Source organism: Microplitis demolitor, chromosome 10, assembly GCF_026212275.2.
Source record: "Microplitis demolitor isolate Queensland-Clemson2020A chromosome 10, iyMicDemo2.1a, whole genome shotgun sequence".
NCBI lineage: Eukaryota > Metazoa > Arthropoda > Insecta > Hymenoptera > Braconidae > Microplitis > Microplitis demolitor.
The window spans coordinates 9,771,349-9,788,868 of NC_068554.1; positions in this window are offsets into that span (position 1 = coordinate 9,771,349).

The following is a 17,520-nucleotide window of genomic DNA, read 5'->3' on the forward strand; positions in this document are numbered from 1 at the left end:
TGCTTCATCAACAAGATGATCAGCATGCGCAGCAGGCCAAGTTTCGTTGCCTTAGGAGACGGAGGGATCCGAGAATAACAGCCTTTTGCATCCGCGATGCCAAAAACTCAACTTGCGGAGAACAAGTTGGGATTTTAGCCAATGCAGACACAAAAGTCTGTTTCATCCCTCCTAGGACGCCAACAATAAGTACGACAAGCTTGACACGGTAGCCTGGGTAGAGTTTGCCAATTTCAAACAGGAGATCCTGATATATTTCGTGTTTGTGCTCTTCTTTAACCGTGATGTTATACTCAGCAGGTGCTGAGAACTCGATAACATAAATGTCACGAGCGGTTTTATCAAAGAGCACAATATCAGGTTTATTGTGATCGATTTTCCGCGTTGTTGCGAATGGCACGTTCCAATAAATACGGCAACGGTCATTCTCAACAACTTGCGGAATATCTCCTGGCAGATAAGGCAGCACTGGTGTTTTATCGATACCGTGAGTATGTCTTAGGTGGTAGTAAAGTACTCGCAGAGCAGCATTGTGACGCTGGACATATGCATTTCTTGCCAGCACAGGACATGCTGACAACAGATGCATAAGCGTCTCAGGATGTTGCTTACACACCCTACACAAAGTGTCGGGTAGCTGCATCTGGAGCACTTTAGCACGGTATTCAAGAGTATTGATAACACCATCTTGGCAGGCAAAAATATATCCTTCGGTCTCAGACATCAGGCCAGCTGACCTGAGGAAGGAAAACGTCAGCTGCTCGGACAAGCCATGTTCACGCACGTGTTTAAAGAACACGCTGTGCATGGACTTGTCCATATGTGTGCTGAGCAGTTTTTGTTGCTCAGCATTGCTGATGACCCTCTTAAATTCCTCCTTAGGGAGTTCGATAAGAGGGTTTACTCTTCCAAGACCGAGGGATTTTGCCGCGTAGATTGCTGCCTTATATAAAAACGTTCCCTTATGCCTATTCTCATGACTATGAACAATTTGCATAAGGAAGTCGTTTTCATCTGCAGTGAAATTGACAACCTCGTATGTTATACCCAAAACCAAACGATCGTGTAGACACTCCAAGCTCTGTAAACCTCTCCCTCCGATGTGACGGGAAAGGTATAATCTGGTGATGGAGGATTTAGGGTGCATGCTCCGATTCATATTCATGACTTTGCGTGTCTTGATATCGAGATCTCTGAGTTCTTTTCGGGCCCATTTCAGAACACCGAAAGAGTAGAGGAGTACCGGGACAGCAAGCATGTTTGTTGCAGAGACTTTGTTTTTCCCGGAAAGTTCTGATGACCAGATTTTCCGGAGTCTCCGCACATACTCGCTGCAGAGAGTCGTTTTGATTTTCGAGGCGTCCTGCATAGGACTCCCGTCAATCCCTAGATATTTGTACGACTCTCCGGCGTCAAGATGGTCAATGACGCTCCCATCTACTAACTCGATATCCTCACGCACATCAGAACACTTACCCTTCACCAGATTAACGACCGCGCACTTGTCCAACCCAAAAGCCATGCCAACATCCCGGGTATACTCCCCTACAATATTCAAGGCTGTCTGAAGGTGTTCCTCATCAGAAGCATACACCTTCAGATCATCCATGTAGAGTAAGTGGGTGATCGAATACTTTCGATCATTTGATGGACCCACTGAGTATCCACGGGTGCGGCGTAGCGCAACAGATATTGGCAACAGTGAGATACAAAACAGCAGAGGGCTCAGAGAATCTCCCTGAAAGACTCCTCGTTTGTACTGTACAGCTTCGGTTACACGTTTGTCGTTGCCACATGAAATGTGGAACCGTGTTCGCCAAAGCTGCATCGTACGCCGAATGCATCCCACTGTATCGCGATTGACCCCAAGGCATTTGAGCAAAAAGAGAATAAGCTCATGAGATGTTGAGTCAAATGCCTTGCGGTAGTCAATCCAGGCCATTGACAGGTTGCGCTGATAGCAGATCGCGTCTTGAATGACACAACGATCCACTAACAGATTCTCTTTGCAACCTGACAGGCCTCTTTTACTGCCACGTTGTTCGTATATCTGCTGCCATACAGGGTCTATCTCCTGCAGAATGCGATTATTCAAGATTTTAGTGAAAATCTTATAAACCGCATTCAAACAGGTGATAGGCCTGTAGTTTTTCGGGTCAGACAAGTCTCCTTTCTTTGGGATGAGCACGGTTCGCCCTTCTACAAGCCAGCATGGAATTGGTTCATTACCTCTGATGAACGCTGTAAAAATCCGGGCCAGATGACTATGGGTAGAAGTTAATTTCTTCCACCAAAATAGGTTAATGCCATCTGGACCCGGAGCAGCCCAGTTCTTACCATTGTTCAGAGCTGAACGAACTTCTTCCACGCTGACTTCGGGGCTCTCTTCATCAGCATTGTCGTTGCGATGTTGTCGACAAAATGCTTCGAAGTCGTTGAGAGCTGGAGTGTCACGATTCACGTTCGGTTGATCACCATACAACTCGGACCAGAAAGCTTCTACTTGCTCGATGGATGGGGAATCGCCAGAAACAGATGTCTTAGGTGTCAGAAAGCGTGAAGGACTTAACCGAAACAAAGAGTTATCGGTAAGCCGCTTCAGCTTTTTCTCTAGTGACTTTTTAGCAGTCACTAGAGCCCGCAACCTGTTAAGGGAACCTTCTTTGATATTAAGAAGATTCTCCTTATTCAGTGTGTGATGCTGATAGCGTAGTCCAGCCGCAATGCGGCGGACTTTGGATGTAAATGCTTTACGTGCATTTACATACTCAATCACACACTGAATGCGGGAGACATGTTTCCGGAGATCATCAATCTTTAGTGACAGCTGCCCAATGCGCACTCTCATCTTTGCCTCAGGAGAAGAAATATTTCTCCTCGCTGGAGGTAAGAGTGAGGAAGCAGCATCATAGACAGCTTGATTGATGGTGAGCAAAATAGAGTCTTCCTGAATCCGGGCAGATAGTTCTTGGTTTACCGTGTCAAGTAGCTGTTTTGGGTAGTGTATCTTCTTTGAGATACATACTTGTCGCCTTTCAAAATCATTGTCAGCGTCTTCAGAAGAACGGCGTCTCTCTTGATGTAACTGTGCTGGAAAAGACAGACGATGAGATAATCGTCTGTTCCTTAACAGTGATCTCCGTGTTCGCCGGAGATGAGAGGCATAGTCTCTGAGATGTTGTTGTGACAGATGGCTGTAGTTAGGATGCATATTGCTCCAGAGAGCATGCATCCTCGCCATGTAGCCTCTCCGCTCCGGTTCACTGTTATTATAGCACATCAAGAGATCGGCTCGTAATTCCTCCGTCCACCTAAATGCAGTCCGTTGTTCGCCAAGGTCGTCATCGTTCGGAATCTCGGTACTCCGCCCAGCTAGTGGGTTGCCCTCATCCGAGAAGGGCAGGTTGTGGGGAGCACTTCCTGGTTCAGTATTGTCTTGAACTCAGTATTACTTTACGTTGGGGAGTTAACCCAACGTAAAGTTTGTTGTGCGATTGGTAGGCCAGCAGATGGGAGGCCAGCCTACATTGCCCACGATGCGCCACGGGGTAAATAAGACCCCCGCTGGCCGCACAACATGCACCGCGGGCGTTATTATTATTATTATTATTATTATTATTATTATTATTATTATTATTATTATTATTATTATTATTATTATTATTATTATTATTATTATTATTATTATTATTATTATTATTATTATTATTATTATTATTATTATTATTATTATTATTATTATTATTATTATTATTATTATTATTATTATTATTATTATTATTATTATTATTATTATTATTATTATTATTATTATTATTATTATTATTATTATTATTATTATTATTATTATTATTATTATTATTATTATTATTATTATTATTATTATTATTATTATTATTATTATTATTATTATTATTATTATTATTATTATTATTATTATTATTATTATTATTATTATTATTATTATTATTATTATTATTATTATTATTATTATTATTATTATTATTATTATTATTATTATTATTATTATTATTATTATTATTATTATTATTATTATTATTATTATTATTATTATTATTATTATTATTATTATTATTATTATTATTATTATTATTATTATTATTATTATTATTATTATTATTATTATTATTATTATTATTATTATTATTATTATTATTATTATTATTATTATTATTATTATTATTATTATTATTATTATTATTATTATTATTATTATTATTATTATTATTATTATTATTATTATTATTATTATTATTATTATTATTATTATTATTATTATTATTATTATTATTATTATTATTATTATTATTATTATTATTATTATTATTATTATTATTATTATTATTATTATTATTATTATTATTATTATTATTATTATTATTATTATTATTATTATTATTATTATTATTATTATTATTATTATTATTATTATTATTATTATTATTATTATTATTATTATTATTATTATTATTATTATTATTATTATTATTATTATTATTATTATTATTATTATTATTATTATTATTATTATTATTATTATTATTATTATTATTATTATTATTATTATTATTATTATTATTATTATTATTATTATTATTATTATTATTATTATTATTATTATTATTATTATTATTATTATTATTATTATTATTATTATTATTATTATTATTATTATTATTATTATTATTATTATTATTATTATTATTATTATTATTATTATTATTATTATTATTATTATTATTATTATTATTATTATTATTATTATTATTATTATTATTATTATTATTATTATTATTATTATTATTATTATTATTATTATTATTATTATTATTATTATTATTATTATTATTATTATTATTATTATTATTATTATTATTATTATTATTATTATTATTATTATTATTATTATTATTATTATTATTATTATTATTATTATTATTATTATTATTATTATTATTATTATTATTATTATTATTATTATTATTATTATTATTATTATTATTATTATTATTATTATTATTATTATTATTATTATTATTATTATTATTATTATTATTATTATTATTATTATTATTATTATTATTATTATTATTATTATTATTATTATTATTATTATTATTATTATTATTATTATTATTATTATTATTATTATTATTATTATTATTATTATTATTATTATTATTATTATTATTATTATTATTATTATTATTATTATTATTATTATTATTATTATTATTATTATTATTATTATTATTATTATTATTATTATTATTATTATTATTATTATTATTATTATTATTATTATTATTATTATTATTATTATTATTATTATTATTATTATTATTATTATTATTATTATTATTATTATTATTATTATTATTATTATTATTATTATTATTATTATTATTATTATTATTATTATTATTATTATTATTATTATTATTATTATTATTATTATTATTATTATTATTATTATTATTATTATTATTATTATTATTATTATTATTATTATTATTATTATTATTATTATTATTATTATTATTATTATTATTATTATTATTATTATTATTATTATTATTATTATTATTATTATTATTATTATTATTATTATTATTATTATTATTATTATTATTATTATTATTATTATTATTATTATTATTATTATTATTATTATTATTATTATTATTATTATTATTATTATTATTATTATTATTATTATTATTATTATTATTATTATTATTATTATTATTATTATTATTATTATTATTATTATTATTATTATTATTATTATTATTATTATTATTATTATTATTATTATTATTATTATTATTATTATTATTATTATTATTATTATTATTATTATTATTATTATTATTATTATTATTATTATTATTATTATTATTATTATTATTATTATTATTATTATTATTATTATTATTATTATTATTATTATTATTATTATTATTATTATTATTATTATTATTATTATTATTATTATTATTATTATTATTATTATTATTATTATTATTATTATTATTATTATTATTATTATTATTATTATTATTATTATTATTATTATTATTATTATTATTATTATTATTATTATTATTATTATTATTATTATTATTATTATTATTATTATTATTATTATTATTATTATTATTATTATTATTATTATTATTATTATTATTATTATTATTATTATTATTATTATTATTATTATTATTATTATTATTATTATTATTATTATTATTATTATTATTATTATTATTATTATTATTATTATTATTATTATTATTATTATTATTATTATTATTATTATTATTATTATTATTATTATTATTATTATTATTATTATTATTATTATTATTATTATTATTATTATTATTATTATTATTATTATTATTATTATTATTATTATTATTATTATTATTATTATTATTATTATTATTATTATTATTATTATTATTATTATTATTGCGATGAATTAGAGATAATCAATATGCGCATTATGTTTTTTTAGATGATCTAAAGAACCTTGTGCAGTCAATTTGTCCAGATTCGGAACTAGCAAAACAAATCACTTTTGGAAGAACAAAAGCACATGCAATAATAACTAATGTCACTGGAAAAGTTTCTTATGAAGAATTAGTAGACCGATTGCGAAAAGAAAAATTCTCATTAATAGTTGATGAGAGCACAGATCGATCGACTATTAAACATATGGCTCGTGTTGTAAGAACTGCAGTAAATTTTGATGTTCAAGATAATTTCTTGAGTTTGATACCTGTAACAGATTGTACTGCCATTGCCTTGCATCAATCCTGCAAAAATTTTTTCGAAAAAGAGAATATTCCCTATAAAGAGAATATGATAGGTTATGCGTCCGATGGAGCCAATAATATGTTTGGACGACATCTTTCTTTAGCTGCTCTATTTGCAAAAGATATACCAAATTTATTTTTGATGAAATGTATCTGTCATTCCTTCCATCTATGTGCTTCTAATGCTTGTCGATCGTTGCCACGAGGGGTAGAAGATTTCGCGAGAGATATTTACAGCTATTTGAAGAACAGCTCTAAGCGACTGGGTGACTATAAAGAATTTCAAAATTATTTAAATATTAAGCCCAATAAGCTCCTACATCCATCGCAGACAAGATGGCTTTCCTCACTTCCAGTTGTAAGAAGGCTTTTACAGCAACTACCTGCACTGAAATTGTATTTTCAAAGTGCTGTTTTGCTTGACAGATTACTTGCTGCTAATTCGATTTTCGAAAAATGTATGGCTCCTTCGACAGAATTATACTTAGAGTTTTTAAGTTTCGTTTTACCTTACTTTCATGACTGGAATAAGGAAATGCAATCCGAAAAACCAAAACTATTTATATTGTATGAATAAATTTTTTCGACTTACAAAACAATTTTAGAATGTTTTATTAAGCCAGAGCATATGGACTTGACTGATGAAGAGAGAGCCAGAAGTAAAAATCATTCTGCAAGTTTGGAAAGTAAAATCCTAAATCTAGACTATGACTCAAGAGAAAATCATCTACCTATTGAAGAAGTATACCTGGGAGGTAATGTTTCAGCTCTATTATTACAAGAGGACTTTTGTTGTAGTATGGGGCAAGAGGAAATCCAGCAATTTAGAGAAAAATGCATTCTTTTCTACGTTACAAGTATTAGAGAAATAAGGGATCGCTTCCCGTTCCAAGATTTAGAAAGACAACGATTGAAAAATCTGCATTTTCTTAATCCTCAACATTTAATTGAGCGAAAACAATCAGTAAAATCTATTGCGCATTTAAAACAATTGCTTCCGGGTAAGTAAAATTACTGTGAATATTGAACAATACATCTGAAATTATATATATATATATATATATATATATATATATATATATATATATATATATATTCGTTAGGATTTGAATGTTTACAACAATTAACAACTGCGGTATTTTTCTCTTTAGATTTATGTCCTACAAATTTAACCGAGTTAGATAGAGAATGGAGGCTCTTACGAAATACAGCTCTTCCTTTTAAAGCTGAGCAAAATATCAAAGTTGAAGAATTCTGGCATCACATTTCTCTAATGAAAAAAGGAGATGATTCACAGATGTTTCCATTATTGAGCCAGTTCGTAAGGAAATTGCTTGTTCTTCCACACAGTAGTGCTAATGTCGAGAGACTGTTTTCAGCAGTTAATTTGTTGAAAACTAGTAGTCGAAACAATCTATCCACTGATACTCTGCAGGGGTTACTGCACACAAAAAGATTTATAAATAAAAGTAATGAGCAACCTACACCGACTGAAGAGCATTATAAATTATTTAATAAGACTATTTATTCTTTTAAAGAATAAAATAATAAGGCAGCTTTTTTTTTTTACAATTTTAATTATTGTTAACTAAGTTTATATTTTTTAAACTATTATTTAATAAAAACAATACAAGCTCAGTTTGTGTATTATCCGCAATTTTTTATCGACTCAAATCACAATAACATTGAAGTACAGCTTTTATTCCGCTTCTAGAATCAAAGTTATTGAATATTATAATTTAATCATTTCTGTGATCTGAGATCTATTTTCTATTTTGAGGTTGATTTTATTGGATGTTATCAATGTTTAATTAAACCTAGTTTTACAACATTAATATTAGTTATTACTATCTGTAAGTGACTTATAAACTATGCTTTGGTTGAAGACCGACTCATAATTATTCGTTTTTCAATTATAACTATTTTCTATTGATATTTTGAATATTAGCGGCCTGTAATTCTGTTTTATCATTGGTTTTCTAATAAAAATAGTTCAAATATATCTTATCCAATCGAAAAGTAAATTAAGTATGCCAGATTCTTATTGGAGGGTCTCTAAAAGACTTGAAAAGTATGGGTGGTAGATCTACCAACTTTTCATAGTAGGGTTTATTGGAAACTACCAACTTGCAGAACCCTATCTCCCACCATGACGAATTTCGAGTTGGCAACGCTACGCTCGGGGACGGGCTGACTCAATAGTCGAGTTCGGAGTCTTGGAGTTGTTTTGTCGTGATATTTGCCATCTTGAGTTACTGCATTATTTATTTTAATTTAATTTTATTATTTATCTAGAATTGTGTTAAGTTTTGTAAGTCGTTGTCCACCAAAGGTTCTCGATGTCTTGCTCAGGTATTTATTTGTCTGATAGACTGAGAGTACTTGACCGCGGGCCTTTGGGCTCTCCACATCACTCTCGAGTCATCTTTCCAATATTTTATTTAGTTTTCTGGTTTTTATTTTCTTTTAATTTAAATTGTCATTAATCGGCTTCCGCGTTAAAAAACCGCGACCCTCTTTCCATAACCTAGCATACTGAGCGCACCAGGACATGCCACTATCACCATTCATTACTCTCATCTCCGAAGAATTTAGATATTAGGTTTTAATTTACTTGTACGTTTAGACTGGTTGCCGACACCGGGGAAATAAAAGTGGGCTGGCGGCCGTCAAAATCTAGAGGAAATGAGAGGAGTGATCGGTGGGTGAAGTGTAACGTAGACCGATTTGTGTATTTTGAGTTCGAGTATTTAAGTAAAATTTATTGAATAATGTTGAGATGTGGTTTTGTCGAGTTTAATCGAGTAATAAGTAGAATTTACGTTACAATATATATATATATATATATATATATATATATATATATATATATATATATATATATATATATATATTGTAACGTAATACCAATTTAATATAGTGGAAACCTAAAACATGCAAACCTTCTCAATAAGACAATTTATAGATAAATTGAGAAAAATATAGATAGCCCGAACTGGGAATCGAACCCAGACCATGTCGGTATCGCGCCGAGTGCTCTACCAGTTGAGCTATCCGGCACTATACTATATTCCGTTCAATTTCATCTATAACTTATTGAGCCACACCGTCCATCGTACGATATATATATATATATATATATATATATATATATATATATATATATATATATATATATATACATTAGGGCGTGTCAAAAAAATCGACTAATGTTTTTTTCAAATGGCCGTGGAATTCTGTCAGAGGATGTAAAAAAAAAAGTTCTGTGAAAATATGAGCTCTTTATACTGATATGTAGAGGTCGCGAATGATAATTTTCTATTGTCCATTTAAATAACATAGGCAAAAAAAATTTGAAGCTTGGAATTTTATACCTCGACAATGGCTTATTTTACAGATAAGCTCAGGATATATTTTTGTAGGAAGTAAAACGCTTTACAAAAAAAGTCTCTTATTATTTTTTGATAAATTCGTCTGTTGAAAAGTTATTAGAGCCTGAAGTCAAATTTATGGTAAATTTCGAGTTCGTTTCACTTTTTCGGCGAAACTATCAGACTTATCACAAAATGCCATGAGATCTTTTTTGTAGAGAATTTCATTCCCTACAAATTATTTCAAATAAACTTTTTTTTAAGTTCCACATAACTTTCTTGTTATTTCCATATCAATATCAAGCTCTCAAAAAACATAGTGTTCTAATCGAATTTAAGAGCTTAACATTGAAATGGAAATAACTAGGAAGCTATATCAAATTTGAGAAAACTTTATCTGAGATAATTTGTCGGGAGCAAAATTTCCTACAAAAGAGATTTTATGACATTTTGTGGTCAATCTGATAGTTTCGCCGAAAAATTGAAAAGAACTCGAAATTTACTATAAATTTAATTTCAAGCTCAAATAACTTTTCAACAGACGGATTTCTCAAATAATGATATGAGACTTTTCCTGTAGAGTGTTTGATTACCTATAAAAATGTATCCTGAGCTCATTTGTACTATAAGTCATTGCGGAGGTATAAAATCCCACGCTTAAAATTTTTTTTTCCCATGTTATTTAAATGGAAAATAGAAAATTATAATTCGCGACCTTTAAATATCAATATTAAGAGCTCATATTTTCACAGAAACTTCTTTTTTACATCCTCTGACAGAATTCCAAATTTTTTCTTTTCTTTGAGAGCCCACGGGCTGCAAAAAAATTCTTTTAGCTAAACCAATGCATAGGTTGGTTAGCAAATTCAATCAGCTTTAATTAAAATTTTTTTCGAGTTTTGTACGATAACTTGTCGCTGAGATATCAGCTTTCAAATAAAAAATGATCCTTTTGGGTTTGATCGTCAATATTTCGGGTACTAATAATCGCACAGTAAATTGAAAAGTAGCGTTAAAAACTTGAATATTTTCCCTACAAGACCCTTTCAACATTCAAAAAAAACAAAAAATTTTTTTTATTTTATCATCCATTAGAAGTAAGTACAGAAAAAAAACTTTTTTTGGTTTTTTAGTAAATCGACCGCTACTCTACAAATATCAATAAAAAAAATAATGTTCCCAGAAACTTTTTAGCTTAATGTACCCCCAATAACCGTGCAAATTTTTAAATTGATCCATCGAGCTGTTTTCTGGGGTGGATTGATCAAAGTATTGCAATACAATTAAAGGAACAAGTTTTGTTCCTTTAATTGGGTAATCATATTCAAAATGAAAAAATAATTTTTTTCCGACTTTTTGTAAATTTTTGCGTTAGTTACTCAGCAAATGCAAGGAAATCAAAAAAAAAACAAAGTTTCCAAAAAATGACAAGAAAAAAAAATTTCGAACACAAAAAAACAAGTTCCAATTTTCTTTTCCTTTGATTTTTTTTTATTGGTTCATTGGATCATTGGTACCCGAAATATTGACGATTAAACCTAAAAGGATCATTTTTTGTTTGAAAGCTGATATCTCAGCTACAAGTTATCGTACAAAACTCGAAAAAAATTTTAATTAATGCTGATTGAATTTGCTAACCGACCTATGCATTGGTTTGGCTAAAAAATTTTTTTTGCAGCCCGTGGGCTCTCTCAAAGAAAAGAAAAAATTTAGAAAATTTTTTTTTCGCGGTATTTCTCATGATTGGGCAATGGCTGGAGGTCTACAAAAAATTGATGAAAATAAGTCGAAACAAGAGATTTCAAGCTACAAAACGATTTTTTTAATTTTTCGACACGATTATTTTTCACGAAGTTACAGCCTTGCAAAAATTACTAAAACATTTAAAAAATTTTTTCGTTCCTTTAATTTATGGCATCAGTGTATGTATTAGACTGCGTCAAAAGAAGTTTTTTTTTCACGATCATACGTATTTTAAAAGTTTCTCCAATATGAAAAAATAATTCTCCTAAAATTTGAGCTCAATGTCTCAAAAATTGAGCTGGCGCAAAGAAGGGTCTCCTTTACCGTTTGAATAACATTGTAAAACTTTTTTTTTTCTTTATTTTTAAAATAACTACCCAAACAAAATTGTTTCTTTTTCAATTTTGCTCTTGATTATTGTGTAGGAAATTTCATTCTCTACGAAATTGTTTGTTCTTTTTTTTTCTAAACTTCACAAAACCGAAGTTACAGAGGGCCCAATAGGAGGAAAAAAATAATTAATGAATTAATAACAGAAAAAAATTTATTATTTTAACTTATTACTGAATTTACTCAATTCACATCATTATTCATCAAAAATTTTTGAATTTATTATTACTTCGAATTAATAACAAAAATATTCACAATAAAATAGAAATTAATTTCATTTGTAATTAAAACAGAAATTAATGTTAATTATAATTAAAACAGAAATTCATTCTAATTATAGTTAATTTCTGTTTTATTGTGAATTTTGTTTTGTTCTTAATTCGAAATAATGTTAAATTCAAAAATATTTGATGAATAATGCAGTATATTGAGTTAATTAATTGATCAGTTAAGATAATAAATTTTTTTCTGTTAGTAATTCATTAATTATTTTTTTCTCCTATTTAGCCATCTGTTACTTCGTTTCTGTTGAGTTCAGAAAAAAATAGACATACACAATTGTGTGGAGAATTAAATTTCCTACACGATAGTCGAAAGCAAAATTAAAAAAAAACTTTCTTCGTGTAGTTATTTTCAAAATGAAGAAAAAAAAAGTTTTCAATGTTATTTAAATGGGAAAGGAGACCCCCTTTGCGCGAGCTAAATTTTTGAGATATTGAACTCAAAATTTAGGAGAATTATCTTTTTCATATTGAAGAAACTTTTATGATACGCTTAATCGTAAACAAAAAAAACTCATGTTGACACAGTCTTTTATATATATATATATATATATACATATAAGAAATTTTAATAATTTAAAAAATAAAATAGCAATTGTCATTTTTTTTTTTTAATATTATATTTTTTAAATTATTAAAACTCTTATAATTCGGAAACTATGGACTTTAGCGACTTGACTCATAGGGTTTTATTTGAAGGAAATAAAATTTCCTATAGCACTCCTATTTTCAATCTTGGCGTGCATTCATTGATTTACGTTCTGCAAGCCAAGAAAGGTCAATTTGATATGAAAAATAACTTCCTCAGCGGACATCAGTGAAACAGCTGGAATTACAGTTAAGTTACTATGGGCACTTTTGAAGAACACCAAATGCCCTGTAATTTGTGACCAAAACCGCGTCGATATCCTAAAACGCAGCTACATATAAGAAAGTTAAAAAAAAAGTAATTTAATTTACGCGTATTTTAAATGGGAAATCTTGGAAGCAACAAAAAAAATACTTTCGCCGGAAACGGAGCACCCTAATATATATATATATATATATATATATAATAGGGTGTATCCAAAAAATCGACTAATATTTCATTTTTGAACGGCCGTGGAATTCTGTCAGATAACCTCAGAATAAAGTTCCTCTGAAAATATGAGCGCGGATATTGATATTTAGAGTTCGTGAATCATAATTTTCTATTTTCCTTTTAAATAACATAAGAAAAAAAAATTTAAGCTTGGAATTTTATTCCTCGGCAATGGCTCATTGTACAGATGAGCTCAAAATACATTTTAGTGGGGAATTGAATGCTCTACAAAAATAGTCTCTTATCATTTTTTGATAAATCTGTTTCTTTAAAAGATATTTAAGGTCGAAGTCGAATTCGTATTAAATTTTTAGATCTTTATATTTTTTCCGTGAAACTATTAGATATATAACAAAATATCTTGAGATCTTTTTTGTAGAAAATTCTATTCCTTACAAATTATTTCTCATAAACTTTTTTCGAATTCCGCACAACTTTCTAGTTATTTCCATTTTAATGTCAAGCTCTTAAAAAAAATAGTGTTCTAATCGATTGTAAGAGCTTGACATTAAAATGGAAATAACTAGAAAGTTGTGCGGAATTCGAAAAACGTTTATGAGAAATTATTTTGTAAGGAATAAAATTCTTTACGAAAAAGATCTCAAGATATTTTGTTATATATCTGATAGTTTCACGGAAAAAATTTAAAGATCTAAAAATTTAATATGAATTCGACTTTAACCTCAAATAACTTTTGAACAAATAGATTTATCAAAAGATGATAAGAGACTATTTTTGTGGAGCATTTATTTTTCTACCAAAAGGTACATTGAGCTTGTCTGTACAATAAGCTTTTGCCGAGGAGTAAAATTCCAAGCTTAAAATTTTTTTTTCCCATGTTATTTAAATGGAAAATAGAAAATTATGATTCGCGACCTCTAAATATCAATATCCGAATTCATATTTCCCTTCTTGAGACCGTCACGTGGCCTCACCACCTAGGATGCTCCGGGTAGGTTGCGACTAGTCGTCCGGAACGTGTGTCACGTAACGATTCAAATTATTAAATTTTAGTTAGTTATCAGTTGAATATTTTAATTATATATTTGAATTTGAACCGTTACGCGGGCATTCCGCCATTTCGCCGATGGAGACAGCGGTCCGTGCACGGTGCTAGCAAATGCGCGCTGCGTGATAGTGAGCACATGTGCGAATGAATTTTAATTTATAATTTAAAAATACAAGTAATTTATTTTTGTATAATTTAAGCTTTTATTTATGATTTTGAGACAGTTGGGATGCATAATCCAGCGTAGCATTATGCCCCAACGATTGTTTAATGTATTGTTTTATTGAAACTTGTCATCCGACTAAGGATGTCAGTTTAGTCGAAAAATTGACCGCCGGGTAACGGTAAATCGATACCTCGGCTAAAATTCCGACGTCAAGTTAATAAGTTTTAAATAATTATTATTTCAGTTACCGGGTACAATAAAAATAGGAATAAGTTATATATAAATAGTTCATATATTTAATTAATTAATTATGTATCATTCAGATGTCGAGGAATTGTTTTTATATTTTATATTTTCAATTTAAGTAAGGCCCAGGGCTGACAAAACTAATTATAATAGAAATTAAGGGCGACGGTGGTGCTACGTGTGCGACGACCAACAGGTGGAGGTTTAGATAATTAATTTAGAAAGATACGGACTAGCATTGTGCATAGACGCGAAAACTGATCCATACTATTGTGTATTAAATATTTAGTTATTGATAAAGTTAAAGATAATTATTCAAGTAGATTCACCGGGTGAATTTAATTGACCTTTATTTCAATTTTTATTTTTTTTGAGTCATTGGAGAAAATTTTGAGTAAGTACTTTGAATTTCTTTCACGGCATTTATTTTTCACGTGATAACCTCCCCCGGTAGTTGTTGGTCGCCGCGGTGAGGGAAATTAATTAATTAATAATTGACACTGGATGATATATGACTTGCATTGCTTATAATTATCGTTAATTATCATTATTATTTATTATTGATGGTTGTATTCTGATAATTTCGACGTATATATATGTGTATACACGAGTTGAGTTCAACGTGGTGAAGCGTTGCCGGTATACCTATATATACACCTATAGTATGTATAGCTATAGAGCGCATACAGTACTTGAGTAAATTCCTCAAGTACTGACATCATCGCCTGGGTGAGAAAAATTCTCACTCGGAATATTTGTAAGAAAAATATCCAGCATTATTATATGCATTTATTATAATTTATATTTATTAGTATTTAAGACAATTGAGTAACTTTATATACTTCTCATTTTGGTTTATTTACGTACCCCAGCGGTAAAAATTATTAATGAGATTCTTATACTAAAATTATAATTTAACTTTATATTTTATAAATTTATAAATTTGTTTAATACCGAGGAATTTATCATTTTGAGTGTGAGTGAGGATAAATTCCGTGTCTTTCTCCCTCTCACAAGTGCTGAGAGAGTAAATAAAATAAGAGTATTAGTATTATTTATTATATTGGATACATTCGGATGAAATAATTGGTTTTTTTTATTTAATATTAAAATTAATATTGTGAATTAAATTAAATTATATTTATTTTGGGTTGAGTTTATGTAATGTTTTTTTTTTTCCATAATCACCGAGTGTTATTATTGTCCTAAATTTACCTGAAATTAAATATTATGTAAAATATTATTAAATTTTATATTGTTTACAAATTAAATACTCGGAAACCAACAGCTGTCGGGGAAAATTTAATATTTATTTTCCCTGGATCTTTTCCTACTGCTTTATTTCATTTTTCTGACTTTATTTATTATTTATATGTAATTATTTATTATATAATTACTATTTTTCTTTTTTTTATTATTCGTTTTATTTCTTTCAATTGTTTGTCCGCTTTGTCGCGAGTCACTTGCTCGGATTTTCCCTCGCAGATTTTCCCCTGAATTAAATTTTGTCCGTTTTAGGATAAACGGTCTGGCGCCTGCGTGCACTAACCCAGCCTGAGCAGCTGGTCCAGGCACGACATTTAACTATCATTTATGATTTAAATATTATTTAAATTTTTGTATTTTATTTTAATCTGGTCTCGATATTTATCATTTAATATCGTTTATTATTATTTATTATAATTATTATTATGACACGTGTGTGACCGCATACGATATATTGAGATGTTCCGCGTCTCCGTCGCGGATTTGCAGGATAGATATACGTTATACGTGAAACGAGACTTATCATTGGATCGACCGGACCGTTGAGACGTACAAATGTACAAATAACGAGACACCATAACAGACGCGGACTTTTGGACGCTGAAATTTATATCAGGTAATTATTTAATTAAGAGCTTGAGGTTTTGATTGTGGAAGCAAGCGATAAGTTTGAAATAATTTTATCGGATACCAGACAGGTAGCTGGTATCTATTACGAACAATACTGTTTGCGTTTGATTAGCCAGGTTGCAGGAGGAAAGAGTTGGAGACGAGAGATAGAGCGAGAGCTAGGAGTAAGGCAAGACAGGAACGAGACGTGGAAAATTTACAAGGACCATTACAATTACGAGACCAGGACGAAGACAAAGACAACGACGACGAAGACATATCTACGAAAAGCTGATTGTTGTAAAGGTATTTATTAAAATTTCTCTAGGCAGTAAGCCGGAAAATTTTATTAAAATACATAGTCATATGTCTGGTAGCGTCGCGTCTAATCGTTCGTAAATTTATTAGTTGTGAATTCAATAATTAACTGGTACATTAAGAGTTAATAAATCAAACCGGAATTGACAAAAAAAAAATTATTAATTAGTTAACTCTAGGTAGGTAGCCGGAGCC